This window comes from Centruroides sculpturatus, unplaced genomic scaffold (assembly GCF_000671375.1).
Source record: "Centruroides sculpturatus isolate CEXI.00-Female unplaced genomic scaffold, Cexi_2.0 scaffold238, whole genome shotgun sequence".
Lineage (NCBI taxonomy): Eukaryota > Metazoa > Arthropoda > Arachnida > Scorpiones > Buthidae > Centruroides > Centruroides sculpturatus.
The window spans coordinates 2,269-14,988 of NW_019384806.1; positions in this window are offsets into that span (position 1 = coordinate 2,269).

The window sequence follows — 12,720 nt, forward strand, 5'->3', positions numbered from 1 at the left end:
ATTAGACTGAATTCTTAAGTCAAATATTTATTCGATTTGATATTTTTATTCTAAATTTATTTACAAACGAAATTAATTATTATAAAATGGATTTATAACCTTGTTATTTAAAAAATGTGATAATTTACTTAATTTTAAATTTACCTTTCATCTTTCATTCCTAAGTATTGTTTTATTGTTATTTTATTTCTTTTAATATAAATATATTGGAGTTAAAAGGTACTACATGAACAATGAATGCAAGTTTGACAAGAGAAATAACTTTTGTAATTGATAACGTTAAATGAAACTCAAAATAAATAATATTTGTTAAAATATTAAGCTTGAGCCTGACTAGAGCGGGTTTCATAGCGTTATGAGCAAATAGATTTTAGCCCTTCTAAAAAAAATAAACATTTTTTTTTTATTTTCAAATGTTTTTTCAGAAGTGTTGAAATTTTGAGTGTTGAAATTTTTTCAAAAATTTTTCCCGCGCGAAAAAATCAAATTGCAATTTTAATTTATTTTTAATGATGCTTAATTGTTTTTTATAGGATTTTTTATCAAATTTTATTCATCGTTCTAAAGTTCTTGTGCACAGATTTTACTTTGGTAAAGTTATTTAAAGCTACTTTCTGATATCAAAAACGACCTTCAATCGTTTTTTAATTTTTTAAATTAAAATATTTTATTATATATACGTTTAATTACATCGGGGAATCGCAAATCGCAATAAAAAACGTAATTATTGAAAAATATATAAAAATATTCTGCCAGCTAATATTCACCCTACTTTAATCCCTTTTCCTCTTGTAAATTTTATGAGAATGCTCTGCTAAAGAGGATACTAGCTGTTCTCAAGGTCATTTAGCTGTAAACACAATTACTCATTGGTGTCAAATTTCACGGAAAGGCAACACAATGGAGAACAAACTTTGGAGCTTTCTCTTTCAAATTAACCCATTTCTTTTGTTATTTTTTCAGTTTTAAGTATTTTTTATGTTTAGTTAAAGAGTTTTAAAATAAAATGTAGGAATAAAAGAATTAAAAGTGGTGATAATAATATGAAACTATAGTTGAACACTTTCCACGAATTTTAATGAATTTAATTTAATGTCGAGTAAATTTTATTTGTATAAATTTATTTCAATTAATTTGACGTTATAATAGTTTTAAACAATGGCGTAGCGTAGTGCAGCCCCTGCTAAAAAGTGCAGCCCCTGCCGCTCTGGCAGGGGCTNTAATTTTACCCGGCGATACCATGCGAAACCTGTTGACTTTTTTCCCCCTTGTACGATTGATTCCTACTCATATACACTTCCAATGTCCAATAGGGCTAAGTCATCTGGTTACTTTAACCCAAATCTCCCTAGTCGCTAACTGTAACTGATTATGAACTGGCATAGACTGCACATTATTCTTCGCATCACAAAATGACATACGCATGCATCAGGAACTTCTATTGGATAAAACCTCACCTACCGTCAGGGTCAGTGATTTTAGAAAGGTGTCAACCCTAGCACGGAATTTTTCATTACTTATTCTGTGAGTAAACTGAATTTCAGTCTTTTAAATTGAGATACCTAAATAAGGAGACGGCGAAATTTTCCTTTCCCAGGTCAGCTGACACCCATGCTACACCACTGGTTTAAAAACACTGATAATGAATAAAAACTATTTTATTCTATTCATTTTTTTTATAGTTTTTGAATTTATAACATTAAGATTTTATGAAAATCATTTAAAAAATCTTAAATGTTTTAATGTGTTGTTACAAATCATATTTAACTTTCGATGCAAACTAGAAATTTACGTTAATTTATTTTTAAAAAAAATTTTGTTTTCCTATAGTACTTGATTTATTATTCTAATTATTACAATAATAAATTAAATGCAGCAGATGTTCTTAAAACCAAGACAAAAACAAAAAGTGTTCACACAGACAATTTATTTTATTTTATAATTTTATTCATTTTTTTATTTTTGAACATTAAAATTATTATCGAATATGATAAATTATTGAACAAATATATAACAAAATAATGATAAAATAAAAATAATATAAATTAGAAGATATGAAATAAAATACATATAAATAAAAAAAAATTGAAATACATGATTTTTTCTACTTGTAAAACTTTGTTAACATTCTTAATAACATTTTAAAATGTATAATATATAAATTAAAATAAAGAAAAAATAACTAAAATACATAACAATTTTTTTTACTTTTAAAATTTTTTAAACTTTTTTTTTAACATTTTAAAATATGAAATATATAAAAAAAAAGAAATTAAAGAAATATACAATGAAAAATAACTAAAATACATAAGGATTTTTTTTCTTTTAAAATTTTTTAAACTTTTTTTTAACATTTTAAAATATGAAATATATAAACAAAGAAAAATGAAAGAAATATACAATTAAATAACTAAAATACATAAGGATTTTTTTTTCTTTTAAAATTTTTTAAACTTTTTTTTAACATTTTAAAATATGAAATATATAAACAAAGAAAAATGAATGAAATATACAATGAAAAATAACTAAAATACATAAGGATTTTTTTTCTTTTAAAATTTTTTAAACTTTTTTTTAACATTTTAAAATATGAAATATATAAACAAAGAAAAATGAAAGAAATATACAATTAAATAACTAAAATACATAAGGATTTTTTTTCTTTTAAAATTTTTTAAACTTTTTTTTAACATTTTAAAATATGAAATATATAAACAAGAAAAAATGAAAGAAATATAAAATAAAAAATAACTAATATACATAAGGATTTTTTTTACTTTTAAACTTTTTTTTAACATTTTAAAATATAAAATATAGAAACAAGAAAAAATCGAAGAAATATAAATTAAAAAAATAACTAAAATACATAAGGATTTTTTTTTCTTTTAAAATTTTTTAAACTTTTCTTTAACATTTTAAAATATGAAATATATAAACAACGAACAAATATAAAATAAACAATGAAAAATATAAAATAAACAATGAAAAAATATAAAATAAACAATGAAAAAATATATAATAAACAATGAAGAAATATAAAACAAAACAATGAATATTACAATGACTATAATTGAATCCAAATTCAAATAAATAAAAAATAATTAAAATACTACATGATTTTTTCGTTATTTATAAAAATTTCTGCTTGCAATTTCATTGTATATTTTAAAACATGCAACAAGTAAACAAGAATGAAATACAAGTTAAAAATAATCAACTTAAAAAACACCCAAAGAAATTCAAACCAATAAAATAAATTAAAAGTAAACATGATTCTCTTGCTACTTATAAAAATTTCTCATTACAATTTCATTGGAGATTTTAGAACATGGAACAAATAAACAACAAGTAAATACAAAATAAAAGAAATGCAAATTAAAAGAAATACAATTAAATTCAAATGAATAAAACAGAATCTTCGGTCATGTATAGTGTCATCAATCTGTTTGTTTTTTCAAGATTCATTTTTAATATGTCGCATATCGGGATCAGAATGTTATTGTACAAATTTATGTCTGAAAAGTTCTTGCTTTCATTTGCCAGATCAGGTCTTATGGGTACATATTTTATCGTAGGAGTTAATCTAATAGTCATTTTTAGTCGTAGAAGTCTAATAGTCTAAACCAGGTCTTTTCATTATTATATTTCAATCTTAATTGAAATCTTGNTTTCCCAAAATTTTCCATGAAATAAACAAATTATCGCTTAAATGTATCTTAATTAATTAATTAAGTTATGGCAACGCAACACTTAGACGATCTGCCTAGAGAAAATGCCTTCTGATTCAGGATTAAAGTTTCGATACCTTCTCACATTAACGTTATTACTATTTTGTGGACGTGTAGGGCCTTCTCTAATTCAAATTCAATGCTATGTGCAGAACTCTTTACTGTATGTAATTCTTATTTGAGATTTTCAGTTTAATGCCGATCTCAGGGGTGGACAGTGGCGCTTTATCGAACTTTGAATATATATAGAAAATGCATATGTCGCTTAACGATGTACTCAATAACATCACGACAGAGGTCCATAGTTATTAATGAAACCGAAAAACACGTAGACGCTTGTTCCTTTTCTACGTGTAGATAATTACAGATAGATATATAAATAATTATCATCATTGTGTTTCATATATGGAGTGACCATACATTCGTTACCTAAACAAGGAGAGTTTTGAATAATAAGAGGAAAATGTGTCTAATAATGACTATTTTATAAATCTAGAAACGAGTTGCTTAACTTACTTGGTAATATTTGGTGGCTCCATCCGCTATAATATTTTACTTAGACTTTTAATATTTCTAACTTTAATAAATTAATGAAAACGCATGATTTTGAGGGTAAAGTTAAGTTTTATAAAAGGTTTTCAAATGCTAACAAAGAGTAAAATCGTCGTTAGCTCTGACCCTGCTTGAGATAAAAGAAGTCACACCTTTTATCTTTTCACCCCTCGACCTATCACTACCAAAATTTGATACCATCGATCCTTCTAATACACAAAGCTAAAAAAATTCTAAAATTTTCACCAAAAAGCACAGGAGTTATTACGATTGAAAGAAGATTAACAATACATCCACACACATCCATCTATACATACATAAAAATACGTATAATATATAAATTAACGTAAGTGATTTGAGATGTATCTGAAATCACTTACGGTGTAGTAAGGAATGGTCCATATGACCATATTTTACTATATTGTACTTTAATATGAATCAACTATATTGTCAGAGAACATCCCCGTCCTTTAGCGGCTAATTCCGTACTATATTATAAGACTGTATAACTGTATTTTACTTTTGTCCACCTTGGTATTTTTTGTGTACTAGGATTTCGTATAATAAAAAAAAAACACAATTTCGAATTAAAGTATATTTACTGTCTGTACTGTAATGTACATAAAAGAATTTATATGTCACTACGATCGAGTATTTCGGGTCAACGTTCCTCCTTAGCAGATATTATTATTTTTATAGTTTAATATACCCATATAATATTTTTAACATTTTCGGAATAGATTTTTGAAATGACATTTTTAAAATTTTTTCAGCAAAACTTTTCCAAAATATTTTCTTGTTTATTACAACACAGTTTCATTCAGTTAAACATCACTTATTCGTTAAACGGATTACCAATTCTTCACCCCACTGAGTAATTATCCAGCTCACACCATCTCACTCTGCAGCTGTTACGAACATATTAAAATACAAGCATAAAAAGGTAATGTCTGCTGAGAAGAAACGTTGGCCCGAAATACTCGATTGTAGTATAATAGCATATAAGATTACGTTTCAGTAAATATATTTTAATTGAAAATAATGTGTTTCATTTTCTTCATTATAACAAGTCCAAAGTGGACTTCCACTTTAAACTTGTTATAATGACACAAAAATGTTTAAAGTGGTTAAATGTATAATATAAATAATGAAAAAGAAGAAGCACGTGTCAACATATTTTATAACTATATTTAATATAAACAGTAATATAACTTACCTGTTAAAGCGATCGCACGAAATCTCGTATAATGGCCGAATCTTTTCTATTGCTTGCTTATACGCAGGATTAATCTGGTTTTTCAAGATGGACATTCCAAATTTAATCTGTGCGGGTTTATCCTGCTCCAATAGGCCTTTTTTCTTGTCCCGATATTTAAAATGATCCAAATTTTTTGGACTTACAAATCCCGCACGTCCATCTGATCTTGCCCTGAAAATGGAAAGAGAAAATTCATATAACACAATAAATGTTAAATACCGAAACCTTTATTCTGATTTTAAAATCGAATATACAAAAATTCGCCAATGAGTACTTATGTAAACTTTTAGAAAAATTATTACACTCTAAAGAAACTTTTCATTTAATGTCTAACAAAAGTTCTAATCAAACTGTAAGCTAAAAACATCGTTTACGGGAGTCCTGAAATTTCATTAATTTGAGTGGGGGAAAGAATTTTTTACAAATTAACCTTATATCTTTATCAATCATCTTATTATAAAACAAGATATGATAAAATTTAACAACTTATAAATTATATCTATTAACTACTGATTTATTTAGATTTGACAATAGATCAATAAATTCGTCTATTACGTGTAGTGAATCGAAAAGGCTACAGATGAAAAATAAGTCTATTAAATTAGGTTCATAAAGTTAAAAACGTATTTTGTTTCCTTTTTCTAAGTAACAGTAAATGTAAAAAGCCCAAAGATGTATGTACTTAGCACAAGACCTTAAACTCTGAGCAGTTAAACTCACATGCAAATTCAACCTTTTAATTTCAACACCAAAATGATTACAGGATACAGCATAACATAAAAATGTTTGCTTAAAAACTACATTCAGAAATATAGAAGAGTCAGAATCTTAAAATCAATTTATATTAGTTATCATTTACACAGAGCAATTTCATTTTAAAGTCATTAATTTTTCGAATGAATTTCTTATTTGCATAAATAACAATAAAATGTGAAAAATCTCTTACTGCAAAGGTTCAGGCAAGGGATGATAATTGAAAGAATCAAATAACATCTTTAAATCACTTGAAAATCGCACTCTTGACAATAGAAGAGCCAAACAATGAAAGATCAATTGTTGAGTTTCTTTGTTACGCGTTAATTGAAGAAGAGAGAAATTTTAATGACTAATTTGTAATTTTATTTTCTATTTTTAATTTTTGAATTAGTCTCTGTGTAATAATGAATAAACGGTAATGGTCATGGCAGTAAAGATCTTGGCCCATATCACAGGAAAAGTTAGAATCGAATCCGGGCGAGCAACTCTCCAAAAAATTTTCGTGAAAGATCCATCTTAGATACGTTGAACCCAGTTTCTCATCTTGTAGGTTGAAACATACCTACCATTATGGGCATGGTTCAACCCACAATGAACAGGATTGATAGTATTTTAGAGTTGCCTACCTGTGTCTGAGTGGAAAAACTACTGAATTTTTGTAGCTTTTCGTCAGCTTGCGCCTCGCCGACAGGCTGACAACCTAAAACTATTCGAGTTTACTTCACGTTTGTAACACCTAAATAAGAATCAGTTTTTATTTAAACTTTTTTCGAGAGGCACTCCTCTTCAGTGTTGTGTTGACATATACAACTAATGTAAAGTTTTTTAATCTTCATATGGCATAGAAAGTAATATCATTAATGTCAATAACTATATTTGAACCGCCATCTGTGCAATAGAATTACACTATGCAGTATTGCTGTTGATGGCAGTTTATTAATATATTATTGTACAATAAATGATTAAAATTACCGCAATAGTTAAAATATATTAAGGCAAATAAGAATTTTAAAGATTTTAGTCGCTTTGTATGTTTTTTCATTCACTAATCGTCTAAATATAAAAAATTACTTGTCCTTGCTGACTGACTGGGTCACTGCTTCATCATCGTTCAAAGCAAACCGCTGTAACTAAAAAGGTGAAATTTGGTACTGAGTTAGATTACGTCATGAAAACGCACACTAAGAAGGTATTTTTTGGAATTCTTTTGCGGTGGGGAGAGGGAAAGCATTAAGGCTTAAGCTAAAGAGCGGCTTCTACTGTACTATTTTAGATGCGATTTTTTGTTTTCTACTACGTTTAGTTTTCATTGAGTACTTAGGTGTATTAAATTGATAACATTTCAGACATTGTTATAAATATTTTTATGTTTCGATTTTTTAATCAAATGTTCGAACTGTTTTAAATTCGAATTTGTTCTTGCATATTGGTTCGATTATAGTTTAAAATTATCTAAGACTTTTCCGCTGTAAGATTTGTTTTCCAGAGGAAGATTCAATCTTAGTTTTCTCCTCCCCTACTCCAGCTACGGTCTTTATCCCACACAAACCAACTTATTACCAATAGCACGCTCACAGGAAGGGCAAATAAGCCTTGTTCCCACCAAAGAAAAAATGGAAAACAAACAGTAGAAAATTTTCCGAAGATAGAAATTGCATTGAATTCTGATTAATAAATTTTTTATTTGTTACACTTGGCTCTTCCAAGACAAAATCCTGAGTGCTCCACTCAATAAAAAGGCCTATTTTTTACTTATCGAACGTTCAGAAATCCCGGAATAAAGCTGGCTGGACGGTGGGGAATGCAGCGTAACATATCTGGGTTGATTTTTTTTCGAAAAAACTTAAATCATCTCTGACTTGAACCTTGGCCCGGTAGAATAAACTGAGAGCCTACACTTTAGGATAGTATTCGTAGTAATGTTAAAGAGTGACGTCGCTATTAGTGAGTAACAACATGGCGGACTTTCTATAACGGAAGGCGCCACGGAAGACAGAAAATACGGCTATAACTCGGTAATCTGTTATGCACTTTTAACGAAACTTGTTTTATTTTACTTTTATTTTTACTTGTTGTGTATAATTCTTACCTAAAACAAATAATAATAAATAATTTTAAAACGCGAAAATGACATTAATTTGCTTCGCACCGAATTTCCATTTAAATATGTGCTAGATTATTTCCGTTTCCCCGTCTAAGTATAGAATGTGGCTGAGGCTAAATAAACAGTTTGGAAAAGACATGGCAGCAGCTGTACGTATAACCAGAGTCGATAGAAATACTGGTCCAGCTGCTGCCAAAAGCTCCAATGCTACGATACTGGCGTAATAAATATTGGACGTAGCTATTTACACATACAGTATGTATACGCCCCTTACTATTTATGCATACAGTATGTATACTAAATTGGCTATTTATACATATTGACTGTACGTTCCTATATTCCGGCCGAATACTGACTGTATGCGCTATTATTACAATTAATTAATATATTGATAATAACTACACAATTATAATTAATTATACTTTTATTTATTAAAGTTCAGTTACAATGTTGTTCAATAAAGTAATCAATAAACTATAAAGTATCATAAAATCAGTGAAATATAGGTAATAAAATATAAAGTAGATTAATAAGTATACCAATAAAGTAAAATTAATATATTATTTTTTATTCTGTATTTTAATTTTTTTATCTTTGTAAAAAGTGGTCTGCTTAGTCTTTCTCTTTCGGACGTCCTTTTGATTTAATTTTAGTTTTGAATTTCAAGTTTTTATTTGAATGATTTGAACAGAGCTCGTTATTAGATCAAATTTGTTCTTCAGGTTCTTGTTCAATTGTACTAAGCGCACTACTCTCGTGTTCAAAAAGAGAAATTCCATTTCTTGCATTTACTTTTATTACTTTTAATTTCTCTACATATTTATTGAAGATTTGCGTTTTATAATTAGACAATATATCTGCAATATATTTAGCTATTACCAGTGCCGTATAAAATTTTTCTCTATCTGATAATAATTTGTTGGGACAATCAAAATTATCAGTAAAAGTTTTATCTTCAATATGATCATCGATGTCTACATTTACATCATCTGTACTCATACTTAGTGCATTCTTAATTGAAATAATGTATCTTGCCTGACAGCAATGTTTGAAAATATGTCCAAATTAAAATATTTTATCATAAAGATTTGACAACATGGTGCAGTAAAAGAATTCCAAAATGAACAAAAACATGCTATCAAGATTTTTTTCAATGCCATTATTTTTAATTCTCATTTCTCCATAATCGATATCGTAATTAGGATATTCATAATCGAAATTTAAGATATCCTAAATTATAAATAACATTAAAACTGTCATATTTACTTCGTGGCTTAAAAATGGTTAAATAGCCAATTGAGTGTACATATATAAATAGCCACTTTGAAAATTTGAAGAGGAAAATAATCATCGAAAAAAAAAAAAAGTGTATTTTAAAGTACAGCATATCTCATTTTTGTTAGTAAGCTGCGAAAAAAATAGTACAAAATAATACGAATTTTATGATAATTGATTTCCTAAATAAATAAGTAATAGGTCTATTATGAAAATGTGAATGTTGCATCTATTATTCTGAGTAAAATTTTTTTGAGGAATAAAAATTCTCAATTTATATTATTTAATGATAATTATAATCGCGAAAACCATGTACAGTCGACCCCCCTATAAAATCATAGATACGTTCCATTCTTTAGGAATTCGATTTCTTACGAGTCCTTCCAATCACAGCCCGACAGGTGTGAAGTTTACGGACTACGGCTGATTGAAAGGTTTTCTTCTATAAAATTAATCGATTCTAGATTAATCCGACTCAACATTTCCAAAATACGTATATTTTTTTTTGAAATAAGCCGTATAAACTACGCTATAAACAAAAAATTGTAGGATTACTTACCGAGTGTGCACCATTCGACAACCCCATTGCTAAAGCTTGTTTTCGTCGCGAAGCAGCACACCTAACCACGGCCGATTTCTGATAACTTACTTTTCTGCGGAAACTTCATTGAACTTCGGAAACATCATTAATATAAATAATTTTAATCGCCGTTGAATAAGAAATGTTTCTTTCACAAAAATGTATAAAATTACAGTATTGTATTAGACTTACGGTACTTAATTTACATACTGTACAGACGATAGTTCGTTCTAAACTCTCCGTAGCATGGCGCCAGGCGGCGGAAAAAAAATATATAATTATAATAAAGTTACAATAAATTAAGTTAATATATAATTATATATACAGTACCTAATTTATATATAATTTATATATAATACTGTACAGACGATAGCAAACTCTCCGTAGAGTGGCGCAGGGAGGAGGAAAATAGTTCGGCTGCCCGATGACGTTTCACGTAATTATAGAAGTTTTTTTAGCTTTTTTTACAGATACCGTCGCAATTTTTTCGCAGTTTTATAGGAATCGTAATTATAGGGACCGTAATTATAGGAGGGTCTACTGTATTTAATTTAAACACAAGTAAAGTACATTAGTGTATGAAAAAATTGAAATTGTATAGACACAATTTAAGAAAGAAAGTATTTATAAATTAACAAACCTGTTTTTTGCTGCAGGGAGTTGCTTTTTTTTCGCTAACGTTTTCAGCTTAGTCTAATAGATCATCTTCAGAATGAAATTTATTAGAACATCTTAACAGTTAAATATTGTTCCAAAATACAGTAGACCTCCCTATAACACGGGTTCCTATAACGAAGATTCCTATAACGTGGCAAAAAATTGCGACAGTATTCGTATAAAGACGCTAAAAGAAACTCGCCGACTTGTGTCGCGACAGGATTGGTCGAATCTGGACCAATAGTAGACGAGCAGCCGAACTACTTACACGCTACAGAAAGTTTAGGCGAGTAAGTTCAGTTTACTATCGTCTGTACAGTGTTATATGTAAATTAGGTACTGTATATATAATTATATATTAACTTATTGTGACTTTATTATAATTAAATATATAATTTCTGCCTCTAGCGTGGCGCCATGCTACGGAGATTTTAGGCAATAAGTTGAGTTTATTATTGTTTATACAGTATGTAAATTTGGTACCGTAACTCTAATACAGCAATAATTTTATACATGTCTTGTGAAAGAAACACTTCTTATTTAACGGCCATAAAAATTATTTATATTAATGATCTCTCCAAAGGTCGAGTTATTTTTCTGCGAAAAATTCGTTATCAGAAATCGCGGCAACCGTTTCGTGTGCTGTTTCGCGACGAAAACAAGCTTTGAGCAACGGCGTAGTCGAACGGTGCATACTCGGTAAGTAATCCTATAATTTTTTGTTTATAGCATAGTTTATACGGATTACTCCCAAAAAGTTATACGTGTTTTGGAAGTGTTGAGTGGAATTATCCTAGAATCGTTTAATTTTATAGAAGAAAACCTTTCAAACAGCCTTCGTTTGTAAACTTCTCACCTATCGCGCTGCGATTGGCTAATGTATTTAATCATTCCTACAACGTAAAATTCGATTAACGTGGAACGTATCTAAGCGTTATAGGGAGGTCTACTGTATAGAAATCTCAGAGCAAAAGGGTTATTGTATAACGGTTAAATATGTGATTTAAAAAGGTTAAAGTTTATTTAAACTACTGTATAAGTAACTTTTGATCTCTTATATTGTGTCGTGTTGCTTTTGGCTCTCAAATCATACTTTTTTTAGCGTAGTTATTTAACAAGTTATTTGCAATAATGTGTATTGTATGTTTATAGAGATCAGCAGCTACATGTGTATGACAGTTGTGTGCAACATAAATTTCGTAAGTCTTTTTTTCAGCAAGGGCAATAACTATATTTCTATAATTNAAGTTTTTATTTGAATGATTTGAACAGAGCTCGTTATTAGATCAAATTTGTTCTTCAGGTTCTTGTTCAATTGTACTAAGCGCACTACTCTCGTGTTCAAAAAGAGAAATTCCATTTCTTGCATTTACTTTTATTACTTTTAATTTCTCTACATATTTATTGAAGATTTGCGTTTTATAATTAGACAATATATCTGCAATATATTTAGCTATTACCAGTGCCGTATAAAATTTTTCCCTATCTGATAATAATTTGTTGGGACAATCAAAATTATCAGTAAAAGTTTTATCTTCAATATGATCATCGATGTCTACATTTACATCATCTGTACTCATACTTAGTGCATTCTTAATTGAAATAATGTATCTTGCCTGACAGCAATGTTTGAAAATATGTCCAAATTATTATATTTTATCATAAAGATATGACAACATGGTGCAGTAAAAGAATTCCAAAATGAACAAAAACATGCTATCAAGATTTTTGCTATCAAGATTTTTTTCAATGCCATTATTTTTAATTCTCATTTCTCCATAATCGATATCGTAATTAGGATATTCATAAT